Source organism: Rhinopithecus bieti, unplaced genomic scaffold, assembly GCF_001698545.2.
Source record: "Rhinopithecus bieti isolate Rb0 unplaced genomic scaffold, ASM169854v2 scaffold_37596, whole genome shotgun sequence".
In the NCBI taxonomy this organism is placed as follows: domain Eukaryota; kingdom Metazoa; phylum Chordata; class Mammalia; order Primates; family Cercopithecidae; genus Rhinopithecus; species Rhinopithecus bieti.
The window spans coordinates 12,361-36,047 of NW_016815532.1; the positions used below are offsets into that span (position 1 = coordinate 12,361).

At 42.1% G+C, this 23,687-nt stretch overlaps 1 long non-coding RNA gene across 1 annotated transcript; it reads right to left on the reverse strand.

Annotated features, from left to right (window-relative positions):
* Positions 1–9,962: 9,962 nt before the first annotated feature.
* On the reverse strand, positions 9,963–14,943 carry LOC108516074 (uncharacterized). Its single transcript, XR_001881712.1, has 3 exons — positions 14,648–14,943; positions 13,976–14,114; positions 9,963–10,051 (listed from the first exon to the last, which is right to left on the reverse strand). It is a non-coding gene; the product is annotated as an uncharacterized LOC108516074 (long non-coding RNA).
* Positions 14,944–23,687: the final 8,744 nt, after the last annotated feature.

Below are 23,687 nucleotides of genomic sequence, written 5' to 3' on the forward strand. Positions count from 1 at the left end.
GAGGTTTAGTTTAAGAGTAAGGCTGTGTTTAAAATGCAAGAAGACTCCAGCCATTCACAGGTGTAATAAATACAAATGCAGCATGGGGAGATGGGGTGTGAAGCCTGAGATTTCACAGAAGCACTCCTTCTAATTCATCACCACTGTCCTAGTCTGGCTTAACCAGATTATTATTGGGAGAATTCAGTGCAATGTGTATGAAAGCCAGGCAGGTAGTTGAGGCTCAATCTATTACAGTCATTACAACTTACTGCTTTTAAGACCTCTCTGTAGCTAGTTCCGCAAGAAAGACAGACACAGCTAAACAGACTAGGTAACCAAAAAGCATAAGAAAGGAAAAACAAACTCTCCTAATAAACTAGTACCTAGGACATTATGAACAAGATATTTGAAAATGGATGAAATCCCTTATGATTCCTGCCTCTTTAGGCCAGGAGTTGAGTCCAGGAGTTGGAGCTGAAAATTGGAGGGTGTCTTTGTTCAGAATTTGAGAAAAATGAAGCCAGCATTGCTGCCAGAGTTTCTGCCTGGGCATGCTTTCCTGGTGCTGCCTGTGGGCACTGCATTGCCAGATGTCAGTGTGTCTTGGGTGAGCTTCTCTGGGTCCTCATGTGGCTCCATAAACCAGGCCTGTGACCAGCACTTCAAGCACGTTCCATTCTGTTGCTGTCTTGCTTGTCTACCATGCCTTAGCTGGGGCTGGAACCCAGGGGTGTTCTGTCTTGAGGTGGTTCTAATGCTGCTCTGTGCCACTGTCTAGCAGGGTCGGTTAGTGGCACTCAGTCTCTTTTGTGTTTACCTCTAGTTTCTTGGCTGTTTTCCAATTGCCAACTGTTGCCAGTTGTGTAAACCACTGATGGGCACAGAATTCTTCCTGCCAGACACCTACTATTTTTTGCTTGGCAATCAACAGTCTGGGATTGAAGCTACTTCAAAAAGAGAAAGTAGGTTAGGAAGATACAAGTGCTTGTGTATGTGTTTTGTCCAGCTTAAAAACAGACAGACAGATAGAAGAACATAGCCCTAGCCCTCCCACTTTCATTTTGCCTTTAGAAGAATTCCTGGTGTAAACGGGTCCTGAGGAATTGAAACTGAGAAGACGGCCGGACACAGTGGCTCACACCTGTAATCCCAGCACTTTGGGAGGCTGAGGGGGCCAGATCACCTGAGGTCAGGAGTTCAAGACCAGCCTGGCCAACATGGCAAAACCCCACCTTTACTAAAAATACAAAATTGGCCGAGCATGGTGCTACATGCCTGTAGTGCCAGCTACTTGGCAGGCTGAGGCAGAAGAATCGCCTGAACCTGGGAGGGAGGCAGAGGTTGCAGTGAGCCGATATCGTGCCATTGCACTCCAGCCTGAGCAACAAGAGCAAAACTCTGTCTCAAAAGAAAAAAAAAAAAAAAAAAAAAAAAACTGAAAAGAGTGTTTTAAATATTTACATGGTAGTTTACATACTGGGTACAATTGTATACTGCTTGGGTGACGAGTGCACTACAATCTCAGACATCATCACTATATAGTTCATCCATGTAACCAAAAACCCTTGTTACCCCAAAGTTATTGAAATAAAAATAAATACAGAAATAAACAATAAGTAATAAATAAATATTTATGTGGTAATTTATTTAAAAATAGCAATAAACCCATTACATGTTTCACATAAAAAAAAAAAAAAAGAATTCCTGGTGTAGTGAAGCCGAGTCAAAGCTCCAAACAGAAAGTTAATGATGATCAAAAGACAGTATTCCAAAGAAACTTTGTAAATAGGGCATGCCTCTGGCATTTTTTTGTTTATCCTGAATTCATCCCCCTTTCTTACCTTGCAAACCAATTGCTACCTTTATTTGGGAAATCACCTTTCTCTACAATTTAGGAAATGTGTAAACATTAATATTTAAAAGAAAAAATGGTAAGACCTTGATATCTTAGATAAAGAAGTAAAAAAAGGAGAGACTTGAAATCTGCCTAGAATGGAGAGAACGACATTCAGTATTGTGGCAGGCAAAATAATGCAACCCCCACCCCAACCACGAAGTCCATATCCTCGTCCCTAGAGTCTGTGAATATGTGTTATTTTACGTGGAAAAAGGAATGAAAGTTGCAGACAACTTTAATTGGGATCATCAGTGTAATCATCCTGGATTATTGGAGTGGTCCCATGTGATCACAGGGGTCTTGAGACGTGGGAGAGAGGGTAGGAGTGTTGGAGTGAAGTGACAGGAGACAGACACCCGCAACCCCCACTTCTGTGGGCTCTGAGGATGCAGGAAGGGCCATGAACCTACGAATGCAGGTAGCCTCCAGGAGCTCAAAAAGGCAAGGAAGCACATTCTTTCCTAAAGCTTCCAGAAAGGAATGCAGCCCCAAAGACATTGATTTTAGCCCAGGAAGAGCTGATTTATACTTAAAACAGTAAGATCATCAATGTGTGTTGCATTAAGTCCCTAAGTTTGTGGTAACTTTGACAGTAACCACCTCCTGACACGTCCACCGTCTTGCATATGTGTTCTCAGCACCGGTTTTCATTTCCTTCCTCAAATGCACTGCATGGTACCCACCAGAAAACCACTGGGATGCTGTTCCTCCACCTGCAACACGCCTGCTTCCCGTCTGTACATCGCATCGCTGCCCTTTCCTTCCTTCCAGCCTCAGTTTAAACATCACCTTCTCAGTGAGACTCTCCTTGACCACCCAATCTAGAACATGCTGTTTCTCCAATCCGTGACATTTGCTTCCTGTCCCCTGTTCTTTTACTTAATAGCTTCTATGAAAAGAAAAAAAAAAAAAAACCTCAGGACCCCAAACTCACTATGCCAAGGGAAAAGTTAAGCTTGGAAACTGAGTTACACAAAACTCCCTCCCGCTTTGTTCCTAAATACATAGCTGTGAAGGCAGAGGGCCGCAGAGATCCCCAGGGGCCTCCCTCCCAATGTGCTCCCAAGGAAATTCCTTGTGGACCCCAAGATCTCTACCCTAAAGCAGAGTTCCGTTGAATTTCACCCTGACAATATCAATTAACAGCATATCTTCCCAGACGTGGGTCAAAGACAGGACTAGAAGCCGTCCTCTGCTCACTTGAGACAATGCCTATTTGACGGCCTCTTCTTGAGGTTTTCTTCCTCTTATGTAGAAATGCAGCTTCACCGAGTGCAAGATGAATGCCTCTACCCCCACTTTCACATGTAAAGCGTGGATTTAGTGAATGCTGATCAAAACCTCAAAAGAATATGACTGCTTCTCTTTTATCTACCCTCCCTGGTTTTTTCTTTCCTCCTTTCCTATCCTGCCCACTTTTTCTCCTTTACATTGAAGCTTCAAAATCCTCTTTGAACAAAGTAATACAACATAAGAAATAATTTTTAGGCAGATAGTAAAGGTAAAGGTTCTCGGTGGAAATTTCCCTGTAATAAAGAACAACCCCTGAACCATCTCTTTTCCAACAGAAAAGGCAGCTTAAAGGGCGGAGCCAGCAAGCTTTGATACGCAAATGCAGGCCATTAGAAACTGGGTTCACGCCGGGCGCGGTGGCTCAAGCCTGTAATCCCAGCACTTTGGGAGGCCGAGACGGGTGGATCACGAGGTCAGGAGATCGAGACCATCCTGGCTAACACGGTGAAACCCCGTCTCCACTAAAAAATACAAAAAACTAGCCAGGCGAGGTGGCGGGCGCCTCTAGTCCCAGCTACTCGGGAGGCTGAGGCAGGAGAATGGCGTAAACCTGGGAGGCGGAGCTTGCAGTGAGCTGAGAACTGGCCACTGCACTCCAGCCTGGGCCACAGAGCGAGACTCCGTCTCAAAAAAAAAAAAAAAAAAAAAAGAAACTGGGTTCACTCAATATGGCAATTCCCACTGTCTTCTCCTTGTCACCAGGTGTACCAAGTGTCTTGGCCACCTCCAGATAATACCGTGCGTTAAAGCCGTATCAAAAGTGCAGGTCACAGATCCTACTGAGGTTTATGCCCCTTTTTCCTAGGCACATCTTCAAACTTGGCAAAATAAATCTCTAAATTGATCGAGAACTTGTCTCCGTTATTTTCTACAGTTTTACACTTGCATTAAACGTTTTAAATTATGCCATTATTTTCTTGTTTATTATCTATCTTCCTCAACTGACTGAGGAACTCATGGGGCGGAACCATATCTGTTGTGTGTTCTGATGTGTACCCATGACCAGTATGGCATCTGGCTCACAGTCATGCACAGTTATTTGTTAATTTAAAAAAAAATCAATGCATTTACATCAATTCTCTTTCTGAGCTACTGATTTTATAGTATTTATCTACCAGTGACTTTCTGTTTAATTATTATAATAATAAAAATACTTAGGATAAGATAGAAACATTTTCCTCCCATGCTAATTTAAAAATATTTTTTGCATTATATGTGTGCTTTTCGCACATCTTGATAATTCCTCTATTGTATTCTCTAAATCTGATATTGCTATTTTGATTAGTATGAAAATTAATATATACATTAATTTTTGAAGTAATTCTTATCCTTCCAATATGTTGCGCTTTCATTAGGTATAACAGTATGTTTCTATTTTTATTCAAATATTATTTTAATCTCTCAGTAGAGTTCTATATTAAAAAATTTTCCTAATGACTAATTTATTTTTTGTTAGGATCATTCAAAGGTATTTTATTTTTAAGTTGTTATTGTAAATTAATTATTTTAACAATTATATTTTGAATTGTTTATTGCCAATATATAAGAAAGGATTTTAACCTATTTTCCTGGTTTAAGTTGCATAACTGAACTTTTTTGTATATTCTGAGTGTATTTTTAATACATTTTGTAGAACTGTTGGGAGGATTGAATGACGTAAGTATATATAAAATGGTTAAATTAGCATATTTTACACAGTATCAGCCTNGAAGTAATTCTTATCCTTCCAATATGTTGCGCTTTCATTAGGTATAACAGTATGTTTCTATTTTTATTCAAATATTATTTTAATCTCTCAGTAGAGTTCTATATTAAAAAATTTTCCTAATGACTAATTTATTTTTTGTTAGGATCATTCAAAGGTATTTTATTTTAAGTTGTTATTGTAAATTAATTATTTTAACAATTATATTTTGAATTGTTTATTGCCAATATATAAGAAAGGATTTTAACCTATTTTCCTGGTTTAAGTTGCATAACTGAACTTTTTTGTATATTCTGAGTGTATTTTAATACATTTTGTAGAACTGTTGGGAGGATTGAATGACGTAAGTATATATAAAATGGTTAAATTAGCATATTTTACACAGTATCAGCCTCAATAGACTTTTTTTTTTCCTTTCCTTGTCCCCCTCCCCTCTTCCTTGTTAAGATGTAGAATCTGTGCCTGTGTGTAGAGTGGCCACTTATCCCCCTTGTTCTGATCATTCTAGTTCCTGTTATTTCAGGTGTTGTTACATGGGCTGGAACATCAAGAGGTATTTTAAATAATAGTGCTTTTTCATTATAGCCAGTCTAAGGAAGCATCTTACAATTTCTGGTTTCCCAAGAGGTTTTTTTCAGGAGTAGATTTTTAATTTTATCATATTTTCCTAAGTGTCTTAATCTTTGAATATGATTCATTGTATTTATGTATTTTCATAGTCATGGGGTAATAATTTTAAATATTATATTGACCTAGGTTTGCAAGTATTTTAATTAGAGTCTTTGCATATATCACATAAATAAAAAAGAGAACTATAGACTCATTTTCCTTTCTGTCAATTTTAGGTTTTAGTGTTAGAGTAATGGTAGCTTCATAAAATGAATAGGGATACCTTGAATCTCTTTCAGTGCTCTAAAATCAATCTCTGTGCATGTGTGTGTGTGTGTGTGTGTGTGTGTGTGTGTGTGTTTGGGTGTGTGTCTTTTTGTTTCTCTTACACTTTGGTAAATGACTTGATTATATATCCATGCGACTTAAGACTTACCTTATTTCGCTGAATCTAAGATACCATCACTGTTAAAATATATCATTATTTATGTACTAGTGAGAAGGAAGAAAAATGCTACCTAACAAACTGTGACTAAAATAAATCTTCCCAGTTAGAATTCCATTTTATAGTTATTAAAATCTATTTGGATCTCTTAAGAGACAGCTTTTTAAAATCATATATTAGTTTTGTTTCATGTGTGTATACATATGAATAAAACACAAGTAGAATAAATCTAAAGTTTTCCTAAATATTTTTCACACTGAGTTCTATGCTTCTGAATCTCTTAGACTCCAGATCATTATTTGTACGGATAATACCACCATCAAGAACAGTGATGAGGCAGATGAACGGATACCCCACCATTGTCTCAGGATGTCTCTTCCTGGTGGGTGAAACCATTCTGCAGGTTGTGCTTTGCACACACGGGCAACAGCAGCCCATTGCTGACTGCCTCCAGTCCTCCCGACAGCGATTTCAGCTGCATCCCCACTTCAGAGGTGTCAAAGTTGGGAAAAGTTTGTGTCTTAGTATAAAATAAAGTATGGTGTCTGATTCCTCTTATTACCTCACCCTCCACGTTCAAGCAATTAGCAAGTGCTTTTAATTCTAAATCAAACCATTTATTTTTTGTATTTATTAGAACTCCTCATCTCTGTCCATTCGCACTGCCACCCCCTTGGTCTAGGTCACATAGATTTTCATCTGGATGGCAAAACAATCCTTCAAGTGCCTCCTTTTCTAACCTCCAGCACCCTAAGGCCCCACCTTCATGTGGCAGCCCAGTTTCCCTAAACCCCTTACTGCGGCCCTCAAGTCACTGCGTCTCTTGCTTCGTCCCTTGCTGTAGATGCCATATTTCATTTCCTCAGAGACGCCAAGCGTCTTCCAACTCTTGTCTCTCCATGCGTTTCTCTTACGTTTCTGACATCAGTAGCATATTCCCATCCTCAGGTGTCAGCATACATGTCATGTTTTCAGAGACATTTTCCTGACTCTCGTCCTAATTTTCTGTTCCCTGGCTCTCGTTATAGTCTATTTCCAAGTGTACTGCAAGAATAGTTTGTGGGTGGTGTGTTCTCATCCTGTGCCCCTTGAGGATCTCCTCCTCTTGTCTTGTCTCATGAATGTCAACTGGGCAGAGGCAGAGGCCTGAGGCTCAGAGGTTCTCTCCAGCCTCATCTTCTAAGGCATCAGCCCTCAAACATCTGGCATCAGGGACCGGTTTTGTGGTGGATGGGGGGGATGGTTTGGGGATGAAACTGTTCCACCTTAGATCATCAGGCATTAGTTAGAGTCTTATAAGGAGCTCGCAGCCTAGTTCCCTTGCATGCTCAGTTCACAACACAGTTCGTGCTCCTATGAGAGTTGAATGCCCCAGCTGATCTAACAGGAGGGGAAACTCAAGAGGTAATGCTCCCTTGCCTGCCTTTCACCTCCTGCTGTGCATCCCAGTTCCTAACAGGCCATTGACCAATACCAGTCTGTGGCCCAGAGGTTGGGGACTCCTGATCTGAGGGCTGTGGCTCTTTATGACAAAGCAAGGTCTCATTCCAACCCTGTTGCATGGTACTGGACCCGTGAAAATTGTGGAATAATGAATAATTCTGGCCCTCAGCACACAACTTTGTCTGCATGTTCTTGATCAATTTAATCGATTTTAGAGAAATGCATCATCCCCAGCTTCTGTAAAGGCATCTGTGTCTATGACTTAGTCCTGAGACCCAGCCAGGCCATGGTTCATTTGACCAGGACTGGGAACTGACTCTAAGATTCTTCATTCCATTGGCTGGTCAATGACTAATTAAAATACCTTCCTGAGAAAGTTGCTGGAAAGAGATGGAGACAAGAGAATTACTCTGTAGTGGTAATTTGAGTGGAAATTAACATGGAATTACTATCAGCCAAGGAAGCATGAATGCATAGTGAAAGCCAGGAGAGGAACAGGATGGGAAGAGGAAGAGATCTGTCGGGGTAGGGGGATAAGAACACCTTTATCTTTGAAGAGAAGGAAGGAGAGAGAGAGGTAAATAAAGAGAGAGAGGAAGGGGGAGTAGGAGAGAGAAGGGAGAGAAGGGGAAACTAAGAAACCAGGAGGCACCTCCTGGATCACGGACATCAATTCCCTTACCTCCTTCTTCCCATCCTGATTATCAGCAACTCCTTACAGTTCTTTCCCAAATAACATACAGCACATGTATGAAAATGTGTGTGAGCGTATGTCGGCATCTGCACCTCCTTCTTCTCTTGATGTACTGGATTTCATGCCTTGGAGATCTGTGCATGCTTTGACCCATTCTTTCTCTGGGCTAAGCTTGGGGGGCCTTTCAGGGTCAGGAGGTGCACAGTGCCCAGGCCCACCATGCTCTCAGGCCTGTTCCATGAGTCCTCTGGTGAGGGCCCCACTGGCTCAGAGAACCAGCCAGGAGATGAATTGAATTGCCCCTCAGAAATCTCTCTTCACAACTAATAGCTTCTTGAATCATCCACAGAGCCCCTCTCCTCTCTGTTCCTGCCCACAGAAACACACCTTAAGAACAGAGTGCCTCTCGCTCCAGCACTGGCCCACAGGGAAAAGTGGCTTCTAAATATGGATAGACACACAAGGGCAGTGACACACAAGGGAGTGAGTGGGCTGCAAAGCCTTCGATGCCTATGGCGTAGGGCCCCTCAGGAAGGGTAGCTGCCCTGCCTCGGGCTGGTGTGTGGATACTGCTTGTGAGCCAAAGGCAGCTCTGGAGGGTGGACATAGTGTCTGTCTGTCTTTCATATGGGAAAGCCAGCACTGCTCACTTATTTTACTCTTTCTTTCATCCATTTTCATTTTCATTGGAGTTAATGGAAATTTCTCTAATTAAGATAGCAGATTAACTCAGGTTAAGAGCTGGCTTTTGTTTTGCACTTATTTGTTTTGTGAATGTGCATTTAGTTTTCATCTTTTTATGCACTCTCATAACTGCTTTACAGGCATGTTGGAAGAGCTACAGTGAGTACTCCCAAAATCATATCAATTTAGACCAAGACCCCAAAGTGTCCTAACATCCCCCCTTACAGGATCTGGCAAACTATGTCCTGTAGAATCCAAGTTAGACCAAGGAACCAGTTCACAATTCTGTGTGTTCATTTCACAACTTTGGAGCCATTTTAAAAGTATGTACACATTTTTCAATAGGCTTCATTTATTAGAAATATCAAATGCTCTTTTAAAGAGTTTCTCTTTTTTGCTGGTTTCATGTAAACCAAACACAATTCATTCTGTAACATAAGTGCTCCTTTCTGTTCTTCGCAGACATTACAGAGCATATCTCAAGTTCCAAAATCTTGCATAGTGTCTAAGCCAAAATGGCTCTGGTCATAGTTAAGCATGTCAGGAAGACTTTAGTCAAGTCTACTGCAAGAGAACAGAAAGGTTTAAGTTCAAATTGAACTCAGCTCCACTGAAACAAGTGGCTGGAGAGGTGCAGAACTGGCAAGGGGCATCTTAGGCCAATTGTGTTTGCTCCTTGGCCTTACCTAAAGGAAAATCAAATTTTCTCATTATCTTTCAGACAAGAAGTAGTTTTACAACTTAGAGTAAGGTGCCCACTAAAGTTAGTTCCTACCCTCCCACAGAAGTGAGGAGAGAGAGTTCTGTTCCCTGCTGATTACGTTTTAAAGCCATGCCTTCCAGATCATCCAGAAAGACCATCCTGGGTTGTAAAACTGGCAGGAGGCCTTGAAAAAGATTTACATCGTTAAGGGGCAAGGCAATGAAGAGTCTTTAACAATGAGGAATTGAAGGAAGGCGCCAAGAAGAGGGAGGTCAGGGCCTCAAGTTGGGAAGAAACCTGCCTAAAGTGAAATCAAATTGAGGGGCACATCAGGGCTGTCTTGCTCAACAGGAAGTCATCCAATCCAAGGGCAGCTAGAAGGTGATGAGTTTCCCACCTACTGGTGTGTGTTTGTGAGCGTGTGTATATGTGCTTTCCATTTGAACCATGAGAGCCACAGTGGTGGTGTCTCAACTTACAGGACAATGAGGAGGAGACTCTTGACCACTGGCAAAGCCCACTGCTGCCTGCATGCACTTTCTCCAGCTGGCACCGTCCAGGGCAGTTTGTGTTGAGGCATCAGGTGACAATGCTTCCTGCAGGAGAAAAGAGCGGGATGTCACAGAGATGCTTTGGGTACACAAACTGAGTTCTGAGTCAGCAGTGGCCTAGGGCCATCCCTCAGGGTGGGGAGAGGTGAGCTGGCCAGTGAGGGGCCGGGATGCCAGCTTCTCCCTGGGGCCAGGAGCTTCTGTGTCTGCCAGTGGCTCCAGTCTGCTCAGATATGCGATGCTGTAGTGTCTTAAATCAGACCAACATCTAGAGGTGGGAGCAGAGCATCTCCCCATTTCACTGAGGAGCTGGAAGAGAGTCAACGGTGGTGGCCACCCTTACAGAAGGGGCTGCCTGGAAATAATCCGGCAGGAAATCTACGAAGTTTACTAGGTCTGTCACAACCGATAAGGCATTTTTCCCCTTTGTCTGTTTTCTGGGCTATCTCAAGCATCTTTCTGAGAATAAATAGCCCTTATCTGTAATAAGATCTGACAGGCCATTAATGCATAGAGAGTGTGATATCAGTGGGGAAGAACAGGTGTGTGGGTGACAAGAGTTTCTTGATCCTAAAGCCGATTTCTTTGTGCAAACCAGCCTCCTTCCATTCACACCAAGGTGGTCGTTTCTCAGCAAGTACGGGAGAGCTGTGTCCATCTGGCAGAGGGATCTGTAAGAGAATTGGCTGCAGGACAAAGGTGGCCTGGGGTCCCCATGCAGAGAAAATCGCCCTGCACTATATAGAGGCTGTTCGCCTGGATCGGAGGGAGGCTGGTCCTGGGAGACCGGGGTGTGCTGCTGTAGCGGCTCCTTTGGGTTGAGGCAGGAGTGATGGGGCACTGCACTGGTCTGCTTGTGCAGTTGTCTGGGTCGTCTGCTGCTCTTTGGGATGAGTTTGCCCTCGTGCCTTCTTCTTACAGAGTGACATGACCTCTCTGGTAGTAGCAGATCCCCGTGCCAGCCGCCTTGATAGCTGGGTGGAGACCTCACTGTCTGCATGAGCAAATTTGGGTTTCCCAGGGTTGCTCTGCTCACCCGAATGGTCTCCTGGGCATTAAGAACAGATTTCCCAGGTCTACTCATTTCTAGATTCTTAAGCTTGTGCAGATAGCCAAGGGGTCCCTTTCTGAACAGTCCAGGAGGAGGAACCTTTGCTAATGCTTCAAAAAACAAAGTTTAGGCCCAGCATGGTGGCTCATGCCTGTAATCCCAGCACGTGAGACGGGGTGAAACCCCGTCTCTACTAAAAATACAAAAATTAGCCCAGCATGGTGGGGTGTGCCTGTAATCTCAGCTACTTGGGAGGCTGAGACGCAAGAATCTCTTGAACCCGGGAGGTGGAGGTTGCGGTGAGGTGAGATCACACCACCGCACTTTAGCATGGGCAGCAGAGTGAGACTCTATCTCAAAAAAAAACAAAACAGGCCGGGCGCGGTGGCTCAAGCCTGTAATCCCAGCACGTTGGGAGGCCGAGACGGGTGGATCACGAGGTCAGGAGATCGAGACCATCCTGGCTAACACGGTGAAACCCCGTCTCTACTAAAAAAATACAAAAAAAAAAACTAGCCGGGCGAGGTGGCGGGCGCCTGTAGTCCCAGCTACTCGGGAGGCTGAGGCAGGAGAATGGCGTGAACCCGGGAGGCGGAGCTTGCAGTGAGCTGAGATCCGGCCACTGCACTCCAGCCCGGGAGACAGAGCGAGACTCCATCTCAAAAAAAAAAAAAAAACAAAGTTTAGTTTTCTGATGTCTTGTACAAGATGGTGATTCCTGTTTATTCTTCTACATCTAATTTAAATCACACCTCCTGCTTGACGCTTGAGGCATTAATTTATATTTTGGCATTAATCACAGCATGTCTTCTATTATATGTGAGTATGTGTGTGTTTCCTCTAAATTCTGGACTTACGGAAGTTAGGAAATGTGTCTTATTTTTCTTTGTAACCATTAAAACAGTGACTGCATAATGAATAAGCATTGGATTGTTGTTCAACTGAATTTACAATCTCTCTGCCTTTGAAGGGAATAATAATGATAGCAATATTCCTTAGAGAGCCTCTTCAAATATTAATATTTCCACATTGCCTATTGTCAATCCTGCATCCATTTAGTTATTTTTCTAAAGCCCAGGTGTCCCTTGTGAAGCTTGCAGGGCAGGAGTGGATAAGCTCATCCATGGCACATTAATCCCCAGTATCATTTAAAAAATATGTAATAGCAGTAGCTAATATTTAAAAAAAAGAAGAGTGCTATCAAAAGTGGATTTCACCATGGCAACATTGTAGGCACTGATGCCAGTTAAGATGGTGTTGCTATCATCCAGTGAGAGATGGCAGTGGCCTGAGCCGGGATGGTGGCAGTGGGGGGTAGGGTAGGTGTGCTTAGCTGGTGGGAACAAAATCCACAGGATTTGTCCCTGGATTAGCTGGGGACAGTGGTGGTGAGGAAGTAAGTCCCTCCAACCCCCACCCCCCCCCCAGGCCTCACTGAAGTTGTTTCTGAATGAAGTGACCTGGATGGAAGGGAAGGCCATTGACTAAGACATGCAACACTGGAGGAGAAAATTTCGTAGGAGATATTTGGGTTTGGACATGATTTAAAGGCACCTGTGAGACATCCCAGTGGACGAGGCTGCTCTCTTTGGGTGTGCCTCTGGGAACTCTGGGACAGAACTTAGCTAGGAGAGGGAGGGATGCATCAGTTACCAGCGTCCACAGAAAGAAGTGCCGCTTTGAGGAACGTCCAGTTACGTGTAGAAGGTTTCATTCACTGGTCAACCGAGAAATAACAAAAATGAGCAGCCAGGCACAGTGACTCATGTCTGTAATCCCAGCACTTTGAGAGGCCAAGGTGGGTGGATCACTTGAGGTCAGGAGCTCGAGACCAGCCTGGCCAACATGGTGAAACCCCATCTCTACTGAAAATACAAAAATTAACTGGACGTGGTGGCACATGCCTGTAGTCCCAGCTACTCAGGAGGCTAAGACAGAATTGCTTGAACCTGGGAGGCAGAGGTTGCAGTGAACTGAGATTGAGCTGCTGCACTGCAGCCTGGGTGACAGAGCCAGACTCTGTCTCAAATACACACACACACACACACACACAAAACACCAAAATGAACATTTATTAAGATTTAATAAAACTAATTTTGTACAGTTAAGAAGCTTCATTAATTCCAAGATCAAGGTCTTCCCACATACTTGTTATAAAAATGTCTTGGCAAAATACAAACCTTGTATTCCTATTTTGGCTTTCTCTTTTTATAAGAAGGGCCCACAATCAGAGACTCATAATCAGTGCCACCTGCAACAGGCTGTCCATCTTCATGAGGTCAATGACAGCCTGATTGCTGCTTCCCAACCCTCCTGCCCCCAGCCTGTGGCTCCCTGAAGGTGAATGGCATGAGTTCTTCTGGACACATTTCCCTGCAATCCTCTCTGCCTCTGCCTCTGCTTCTTGTTCTGCCTCTTGCCTTCTGCCATCGTCCTAAGTCAAGCCACACCATCTCTCTTCTGGGCCCTACTGTAACTTTGCATTTCACCTGCTCCTCCCTGCAGTCCTGAGTGAGTGCGCTGTGTGAGCTTGCGTGGCGCTGTGTTCTTCTCTGACTTAGCTTCCTAAGCACTCACACCCAACGCTGCTGCACCTTACCTTGCACTGGGAGCTGGGCCCAGGGTCTCCAGCTCCACTCCCCCTGCACCTCACGCCCTCTCCCTGATGGGCTGAGCCCCTCGCACTCACCTTTCTGGGCTGTAGTGGTGTCTGCACTTGCTGCTCCTCACCCTGGAGGCTTTCCACAGACCCAGAGCCCTTGCTAACTCACTCTTGTCACTCACATCTCAGGCTAGACACCGTGGCCCCAAGAACCTTTCCCTGGTCCCCGGCCGGAGGTGCCATCTCCCCACCTGCCCTTCACCATCATATCACGGAGGACTTATTTCCTGCAGCCCTTATGGACAGATGGACTTACCTATACTCAGTTGTTTACTTTTGTTCTTCATCTGCTGCGACCCAAGCTCCATGGAAGCAGGGTTGTTGTGACGCTTGTTCACAGTGGGATCTCCGATGTCTAGCGGAGTGTCTTGCTTGCAGCCAGTGATTCATATTTGCTGAATCAATAAACGAGTGAAGAATGAATGAGACAGCATGGACATGGTGTCCCAAGTTTCTGGCGTTACAATGTGTTAGCATTACTGTCTTGAGAAAGTCATTTCACGCTCTGGGTCTCAGTTTCCTTCTCTGTGAACCATGAGCACGTGTACTCTTACTTGGCAAATAGTGGCTATTCAATGAGTGGGGGCACTTAGGGTTAACAAACACTGTATACTGTTCGAATGCTTTTGTGCTGTCACTGAGGCCAAGGACACAAATGTGAGCACTTGGCGCAATCCAGACCTGATGGATGGGAAACACGTATGCATCCTTTTAAGTCAGTAGTTAAGTGACAGGTAACTCATACTTTTTAAAAGGATTTTTCGCAATAGTGCTGATGACTGCACAGATCACACACGTTGTCCAGATTTTAGATTTGACTACATTCTTTTTTCTGTTCATGGTATATAACTTATTCATTGATTTATTAAATTAACAAAGGCTATTATATTAAACAAAATGTATTAAATTAAATTTAAAAAGAGCATACGTTTTTGCTGTTTTCCATGTCTAGCAGACATGGAAATGCAGTGGTAAAAGACACAACAGGTTTTGGCCTTGTTTTCAAGAAGTTCCCGGTGCTGGTGGGAGACAGCCATGAACAAAGAATCACATATGAGAAGCAATCAAGGAGAATAGAGGGTGCATGAGAGAATCAAAGAGGGGTCCTGAGTTAGGTGAGGGCTGCGGAGATGAAGGTGACTCTGAAGACATGTCCTTTCTGCTGGGAGCAGAAGGTGAGTGGGGCAGCCAAGCAAGGGTGTGTGGGAGGACTGGAGAGGTGACGCAAGGAGGAAGGGAGAGCAGGTGAGACTGAGGATGCCTGTAAGGATTCAGAGTTGCGATCAGGAATTTAGATTTTATCCTAGGGGATACTGGGGGTTTAGAATGGGGAATGACATGACATCATAGAGGGTGAGGGGATTATGTTCATGGTCCCCCACCGCATCCACCAGATTACTTCTTATGCCAAAGGAGATTACTGCAGATATTCCATGATGACCTAGTTCTGTAACTGCTCAGTTAGCTCCTGTGACTGCTGTTATTGCATTTGCAGCAGTTCCAAAGGGTATGGGTGTACTTGGTCTGGGGGCATCAGGTTGTTGAGACACTGAGACGCCACCCTAGTGGGCTCACTCTTCCTTTAGTCCTTCGGACTAAAATGCCCTGTTTTATCTTGGAGGTCAGATGTAAGCATTTATGTAATTCATGGTTGTAAAAAGTATCTGTGCAGGAGCCAATCTTCTGCAGAGTTGGACTTTATACACCATAGGACGGAATTTTTTATTCAGAAGTTTAAAACCCAGTTTGATTAAGAAGAACAGATTTTTTTTTTCTTTTTTTTTTTTTCTGAGATGGATTCTGGCTTTGTCGCCCAGGCTGGAGTGCAGTGGCGTGATCTCGGCTCACTGCAAGCTCCGCCTCCCGGGTTTGCCCTATTCTCCTGCCTCAGCCGCCGGAGTAGCTGGGACTACAGGTGCCTGTCACCACACCCGGCTAATTTTTTGTATTTTTAGTAGAGACGGGGTTTCACCGTGTTAGCCAGGATGATCTCAATCTCCTGACCTCGTGATCTGCCCGCCTCGGCCTCCCAAAGTGCTAGGATTACAGGCATGAGCCACCGCGCCCAGCCAAGAAGAACAGATATTCTAACAATGGTCATAAGTTGCTCAGCAGTGAGGATATATTCTGAGAAATACTTCATTAGACAATTTCATCACTGCAGAAACATCACAGAATGCACTGACACACACCTAGATGGTATAGCGTGTACACACCTAGGCTGTCTGCTGTAGCCTATTGCTCCTTGGCTACAAACCTACACAGCATGTACTGTGCAGAATGCTGTAGGCAATTGCCACCCAATGATATTTGTGTCTTTAAACATATCTAAACATAGAAAAGGCATGGTAAAATCAGAGGATTGAATATACACTTGGAAAAGAAAATATTTTAAGAAATGTGGTATAGCCTAAGTCTACAGTAGTGCACAGTAGTATCCTGGGCCTTCACATTCACTCACCACTCATTCATTGACCACCCATGCAATTTGGTACACTTGCCACTTACCTAGGGCACTTACCACGAATGGAGCTTGCAGGACTGGAAACTGCGTGGGTGGTCAACGAATGAGTGGTGAGTGTATGTGAAGGCCCAGGATACTACTGTGCACTACTGTAGACTTAGGCTATACCACATTTATTAAAAATATTTTTCTTTCTTCAATAACAAATTAACCTTAGCTTACTGTAACTTTTACTTTGTAAACGTTTAAACATTTTCAACCATTCTGATTCTTTTGTAATAACACGTAGCAGGAAACAAAACACACTGCACAGTTGTACAGAAAATTTTGTTTCCTTTTATGCTTATTCTATAAGCTTTTTTTCTACCAAAATTTAATTTTTTAAAAACTTTTCTTTGTTAAAATTAAGCCACAAACACACACATTAACCTAGATCTGCACAGGGTCAGTCATCAATGTCGCCCTCTTTCACCTCCACATCTTGTCCCACTAGAAAGTCTTCAGGGGCAATAACATGCATGGAGCTGCCATCTCTTATGTGACAATTCCTTCTTCTGGAATACCTCCTGAAGGACCAACCTGAGGTTGTTTTACAGTTAACTTCTGTTTTTAGAAGTAGAATTACACTCGAAAATTAAAAGATAATAAAAAGTATCATATAGTAACATATAAACCAGTAACATAGTAGTTTATTATCAAGTATTATGTTCTGTACACAATTGTATGTGCTAGACTTTTATAGGACTGGCAGTGCAATAGGCTTGTTTACACCAGCACCACCACAACCACGTGCATAATGCCTCACATTATGATATGAGGATGGCTATGACATCACTAGAAGGTAGGAATTTTTCAGCTTTATTATAACGTTATGGGATCCTAATCTTATATGTGCTCCATTGTTGACTGAAATGTTGTCATGCACCATATGACTGCATTAGACACAATGGCTTCTCCTTAGAGCAACAATGTTCTAGTATTTGCATCAGTATCCGATGGAGAACACTGGAACCTGTGGATATTGTGTGTATCCTCCCCAAGCTAGAAGTAGCTTCCAGAATTCTAAGAGTTTCCAGATTGTCTTCTCCAGGTCATTCATTCACAGTAAATGGGTGTACCCCTGAAATGAGGGGGTGTTTCCTTACTTTCTACTGAGTCTGGTAGACCTGCTGACTCAGCTCCCTTGACCAGCCACCATCTCAGAGACATTGCCCATGGCGGTGTTTTCTGAAGCAAGTTTGTATTTGTCACTATGAGGTCAGCCTTACATGACTCATTTACAAGGAAATTGAAGTAACTTCTCTCTCCTTATGATTCTGTTTTCCTGCTGCTGCTCTGCACCATCTCTTGATTAAAGGGAGCCTGTCCTGAAAATAAGACTCTAAACCATTTAAAAGCAAATGGACAAATTAAAAAGAAGTCCTTGTAAAGCCTGTTGAATTAAGCAAATGCCTACTCCATTTTTTAAGTTAAGACAGACAGAATGACTAATTAAATGCTGAGTAGACCAAGACATATTGTAACTTCACATGGTTCCAAAGTTTGGCTGACAACATTTTCCCATTATTTCTGTAATCCTTAGTATTAGGAGAATTCTTAATCAATTTTTACTAGCAAATTAAAGTTCAACAGAACACTAATTGGTATTTCCTTCATGGAAAAATGGGGTTACCTGCTGTCTTCCCATAGATAAATTGACAGGGACATGGGATAGCTCCAAATGTAAGACTTGCATTTCAGTACATGTGCTTCATTCAACTCAGATAAATGAGATAAAACTTAGGCTACTCTGTGCTAGATACTATACAAATTGTTGAGGATATGTTGCTGAATGAGAAACCAGTGTAACTCTCAAGAAAAAGTTTAATAGTGGACATAAACAGGATGAAATTAACTACAGCCTATTGTGAAATGCCCTGACATTGGTGTACACGAGAAAGGTGGAGAAGAAATTATTTTCCTCTTCTGAGCTCAAAACACTTGGTCTGAACTTGTAAGGTTGTGTAGAAGTCACCAGGACTAGTAGATCATTACAGGTAAAGGGAATGACATGAGTAGGTGTAGGACACACAGGTGCATGCTTGGATGTTGATGGCCCCCTGAGGAAGTAAAGTCCAGTTCATGTGGCTTTTGCAATAAAAACTCAGGCCTGTTTCAGATGTGACCTTCTTCTTACCTAGATCATGGGTTACCTGGGCTCCTGTAGAGAAAGCAGCAGGGTAGAAAGATGATGGAAAGGGCGAGCCAGTCCTGCCCCTTTCTTAACCAGGGCAACTCCCATCAGAGTAAAGGGTTTTCTGTTGTGCATATAAAGATTCTGGAAACGATGCATGCTATAAAATACCATGTGAAGAAAGGATTCCACTGTTAATAAAACCGCTGATTTAGGGAGACTCAGTACTTTCTAGATCTGGACAAAATGAATAAAAAGGACTTTCTCTGTGACCTGGCTGTCACTTCTTCCAATACAGCAGAGGCAAGGGAACGATGGAATGTGAGTCTGTCCTGAGCCGCAGAGTAAGAATTCTGTAACTACTGGTTATGAATGGCAGCCTCGATTCCCTGCAACTTCACAATCTCAGAAAGTGCAGCCTGGCTAAATTTGGTCCTGAGACTCTTTGCTAGTCTTATATTTCAGGCAGCAAATTGGAGTGCAGAAAACAAAGACAGAGGTCGTAAAGATTGTATTTTGGATTTTTGGTAGAGACAGATTTAGTTTTCTGGCATCTTTTGTTGGTTTAGTCACCCTGTTTATCACTAAATATTTAAATTGATTCTCTGTGTCTCTGAGTACATGCATGAATCTGTGGTCTGAGAACAAGTTAGGGTCTTTTACTTAATTATAACAGATGCGAGAGGTGATGAGCTCTGACTTGTAGTACAGCATAAAGACAGTATGATGTAGTCAGGGATGCAGAGTGGAGGGATTCACAGAAGAGGTGCTGGAATCAGATAGGCCTGAGTGTGGATCTGACTCTGCCCTGTGTTCACATAGCATTCTCTAACTGGTGAGCAATTTCAGAAGTCACCGCGCAACGTGGGTTACAATGCTTGCCTCATTGGGATGCCTTAAGCATTAAGTGAGACAATAGAAGAACTGAGCTTCTCTCTGAACCTTGGCTTTCTGCAAACCCATGTCAAGGGTCACTCCGTGGTTGCTGTGGCCCAGAAGAGTGGGCAGCAGTGTGAAATAAAGAGTAAGGCATTTTTTATTAATTAACGGCAAGATGATATAAAGAATATCAGCATGCTCTTCAGAACCACTTTATGCTTGATTGTATTTTTTTTCAGCAAATATTCAGTCCTCCTTCATGCGGAAGGAGCAGGTTTTCCTGCCTCAGTGATGTTGGCCTGGCCATGCAACCTGCACTGGAATGTGAATGGGTGTGACAGCGAGGCACGGGGTGGATGCTCTGAATGTGCTTGTGTGATTTGGTTTGGCCTTCTGTGCTCTTGTCCTCTGCATGAGAGGAGTATGTCCTAGGTATCCACTTCTCATTTGTCCTGGATCTCAGGATGTCGTATACATGGAATAGACCCGAATCCTGCCTTTACCATGGATCATGGCCTTTAGCTGAACCACAAAGCCACAAGTGAGAAAGAAAAGCCTTTGTTGCTATAAATCACTGAGATTTGGGGGGCTATTTGTTATTGCAGCAAAATTGCTTAATACACTTCAGATATCTTTTATGACATCAAATAGAAAGAAATGTTTAGGGTAGAAAAGCCATAAGAAAAGCATCATAAGCCATGAATCCTTGAAATCTGACTCATCAAAATTCTAGTCATCTCCCAGTATGGAGCAAGTCCGTGAGTCTTCTGGCCTGAAGACTTTTCTGAGCTCATTTAGACATTTCCACTGACCCAAGAAAATACTCACTAGAAGTTGCATGTTAGGGAACTGGAGGGACTCTGGGGAAAGTCACCTTTCTCCATTTTCATCAGCAAATTCATGTGGGACACAGGAGAATTTGGATATTGAAATATCTCTTCCCAAAACAAAAAAGTGATATCTATACCTTGGCTTGTGGTTTTATAAATACGAACTCATATTCAAAGTCTTTGTCTTTAAAATTCAAAAGATCAGTTAGATTTTTATTCCTATAACACTTGTCAGGTCTCTCTGGGTCCATTTTTTTTTCTGCTTACACATTTTTTTTTTCTGCTTCTATATATGTTTATTCTTTTCTGGTATGAAAATTCAGTATAGTTTTAATATGACCTGCTGTCTATTTTTTGAATACAGAATTATACTGCCTTTAAATTTGTTATAACATGTGAATAGAACATTCAATCTATTCCATCTAGAAGTAAAGATGGTATTAAATGTGTATTAAGTCACTATCCTCAGTTTATTTTGTTTCCTTCTCTTTGAGTACAGGAACAAATTTTTAAAAACTGTTTTTATCCTGATCTTTCATATCACATTCCCATTTCTCTTTCTATTTAGAGATCACTACATCACTCATTCTGTAAGAATGTATCTAAAATATAAGTCTGGCTGTAGCTTTCAAAGGCACATGTTTTTGTTGCATGTCCCAGCATGTGCTTGAAGTAAATGCAGAGAGCATCCTCATGCTTTTCATATATTTCTCGAGCATTCACTGTGTGTGGAATTATAACAAGGCACTGGACAGTGGTAAACTAAGTCAAAGGAATGCTTTCCCAGCATCTGTTCTGGATGGAAAATCTTAGAGTAGTTATGTACTAGGCTACAAATTGGAGCACTATTGTAAAATTCCTTTAAAATGCATAGGTTGAACAAACCCTATTGTAAAATCAGGTTACATTTTTAATTCTGGCACTAATAATTCTGTTTCCGTTTCCTAATTATTAGAAATTTGAGCTCTTTCTTGGCAAACATCTTAGTTATGTGAATTTTTAATCTAGACAAATAGCAATTCAATAGAAAAAAAGAAATAGGATTATAGGAATCCAATTTTGGAGGCAAGTATGTAAAAGAATTGTTCTTAAAATGCTGGATGAAATGCAACTCTCCCAAAGATAAAAGGAAACATAACAAAATAGAGAGGCTCACATTCCCAACATGTGGCTTGTTAAAAGCGATCAGTGAGCAATCTGTACCCAAATGCCACTAATAGTGCTTGGACTTCGAGTGCATACTAATGACAATGTGCTGGCACACAGCATCTTGATTCATTTGACCTTTGAGAATGGAAAGTTGGCATAACTTTTGAACCAGAGAAAATCATTTCACATATCTTCCATTTTGATTGTCTTTGTGAACACATTTTAACAAGTGCATCAGTGTGCAGAAATAAATTCTCTTTTATAACAATATACCCCTTAGACATTTTGGTGTGCTGGTCCATCGGCTAGTTCCAAGGTAATGTGCTCTCCTGAAATGTCACAGTGATGCTTTTCAGAATAAGACCTAATAGGTATAAATCAATTTATGATGTTCAAAATGATCTCAAATCCATTCACTCAATTGATCTCTGCAGCTAGCCTGCCTTACCTCATTCCAAAATGTAGACAGCACATTTCCTATGTGTAGGTTGAGGTAATTAAAAGGATGAATGATATAAACACAAATATTATATAAAATAAAATATTATATTATAAAAAGAAGCAGTCCTAGCCCTTACAGAACTTTCAGCTTCATAAGTCAAAACTTACAACCTAGTATCAGATTGACAGAAACCTTAGAAGCCAGAAAATCGTGACAGAGAAATTAAATAAAATTACTCAAGATCAAATAAGGAGTTAATGTTAAAACTTAGGCTAAAACACTGAATTCTGATTTAGTGTTCGCACTAACATAGTGTGATTTTAAAATCGTGTCTTTTTAATACAAAGTGCTGATTTTGAAGAGTATATTTTTGGTAAACGTAATGAAGAGAAAATGAGCATGTTTTCAATAACATTCAGTTATTGGGGTGGGAGGAGAAAGTTTTTAAACAGCACATTTGTCAATGAAACTTTAGGAACCAAAGGCAAAAACAAGGATACGTAGAAGTGAAGCTCTGCCTTTTCCTCCAATCAGAAGAAGGGAGGTTGATATGCACCAGGGATCTTTAATGGGGGATAACATCACTGTGGCTCTTGCCAAGCGATTGGTGTGTAGTTCCAGGTCACAGTATCTCCTCTGTCTGTCCTGCCCCTTCATGTAATAGTCAGAGCTCAGATTCTGGATTTGAAGGCTGAGGTAACACCTAGAGTCTGGCATGTTAGGGAAATGTCTTAAGCTCTTTAAGCTCTTCTTTTACTTATTGCTTTCTGATTTCTTCACCAGATGCTAGAACGGAACAAAGTGGAGCAAGCCAATGAGTCAATGTTGTCATGGTTGAAGGTATAATAAGGAATCTAGAAACTCGTAAGTCTTGTGGGCATTTTGGAATCTCTTGCAAACAAAACAGATTAGAAGAACACAGTCAAATATCCAGTTATCCAAGAATGCAGATGACTGTGGCCCTATAGTATTACAATTAATTTTAGATTGCCTTTAATAGTCAGCATAGTTTAATCACCTGACATGAATTTTTTAAACAAAGAAGATTAAGAATAGTCAAACTCGGCCAAGGGTTATGATTCAAACCTTAATTGTCTTGTAGAAATACCATGAAAGATTCCACCTAATTTCTACTACCTAAGTAGAATATTACTGAATCACTCATGAGAGGACAAAAAAATATGTTCATGGCTGGTAGTAGGAAAAGAAATTGGGTTCAATATCCAGTCAGAGTGGGTTTTTGATGTCTTTTATCTTTATGCTTTCTCTGTGGCATCAGACTTGATAGCAGGGAAAAAAAAAATGTCTAAAATACAAAAAGCTTAGTCGTTTTTGTATCCTTCTATAGGTTTTCAAGGTCTAATCCAACCTCAATCTTTTGTGCAATCCATCATTAATGTCTACACTAGGGGTGTCCAAACTTTTGGCTTCCCTGGGCCACATTGGAAGAAGAATTGTCTTGGGCCACACATAAAATACACTAACACTAATGATACCTGATGAACTTTAAAAAAAATCACACAGGACCGGGCACGGTGGCTCACGACTGGAATCCCAGCACTTCGGGAGGCTGAGGCGGGCAGATCACGAGGTCAGGAGATTGAGACCATCCTGGCTAACATGGTGAAACCCCGTCTCTACTAAATATACAAAAAATTAGCTGGGCGAGGTGGCGGCGCCTGTAGTCCCAGCTACTCGGGAGGCCGAGGCAGGAGAATTGCGTAAACCAAAACCTGGGGCGGAGGCTTGCAGTGAAGGCCGAGGACTTGCACACTGCACTCCAAGCCTGGGTGACCAGAGCGGGAGACCTCTGTCTCAAAAAAAAAAAAAAAAAAAAAAAAAACCACAACAACAAATAAAACAAAACAAAACAAAAAAAAAAACACACACACATACGCAAAATACCATAATGTTTTAAGAAAATTCACAAATTTGTGTTGAGCCACATTCAAAGTTTCAAAGCCTTCCTGGGCTGCGGGTTGGATAAGCTTGGTCTACACCTTTTTCAAAGCAGCCGAGGCAGCTTGGTCA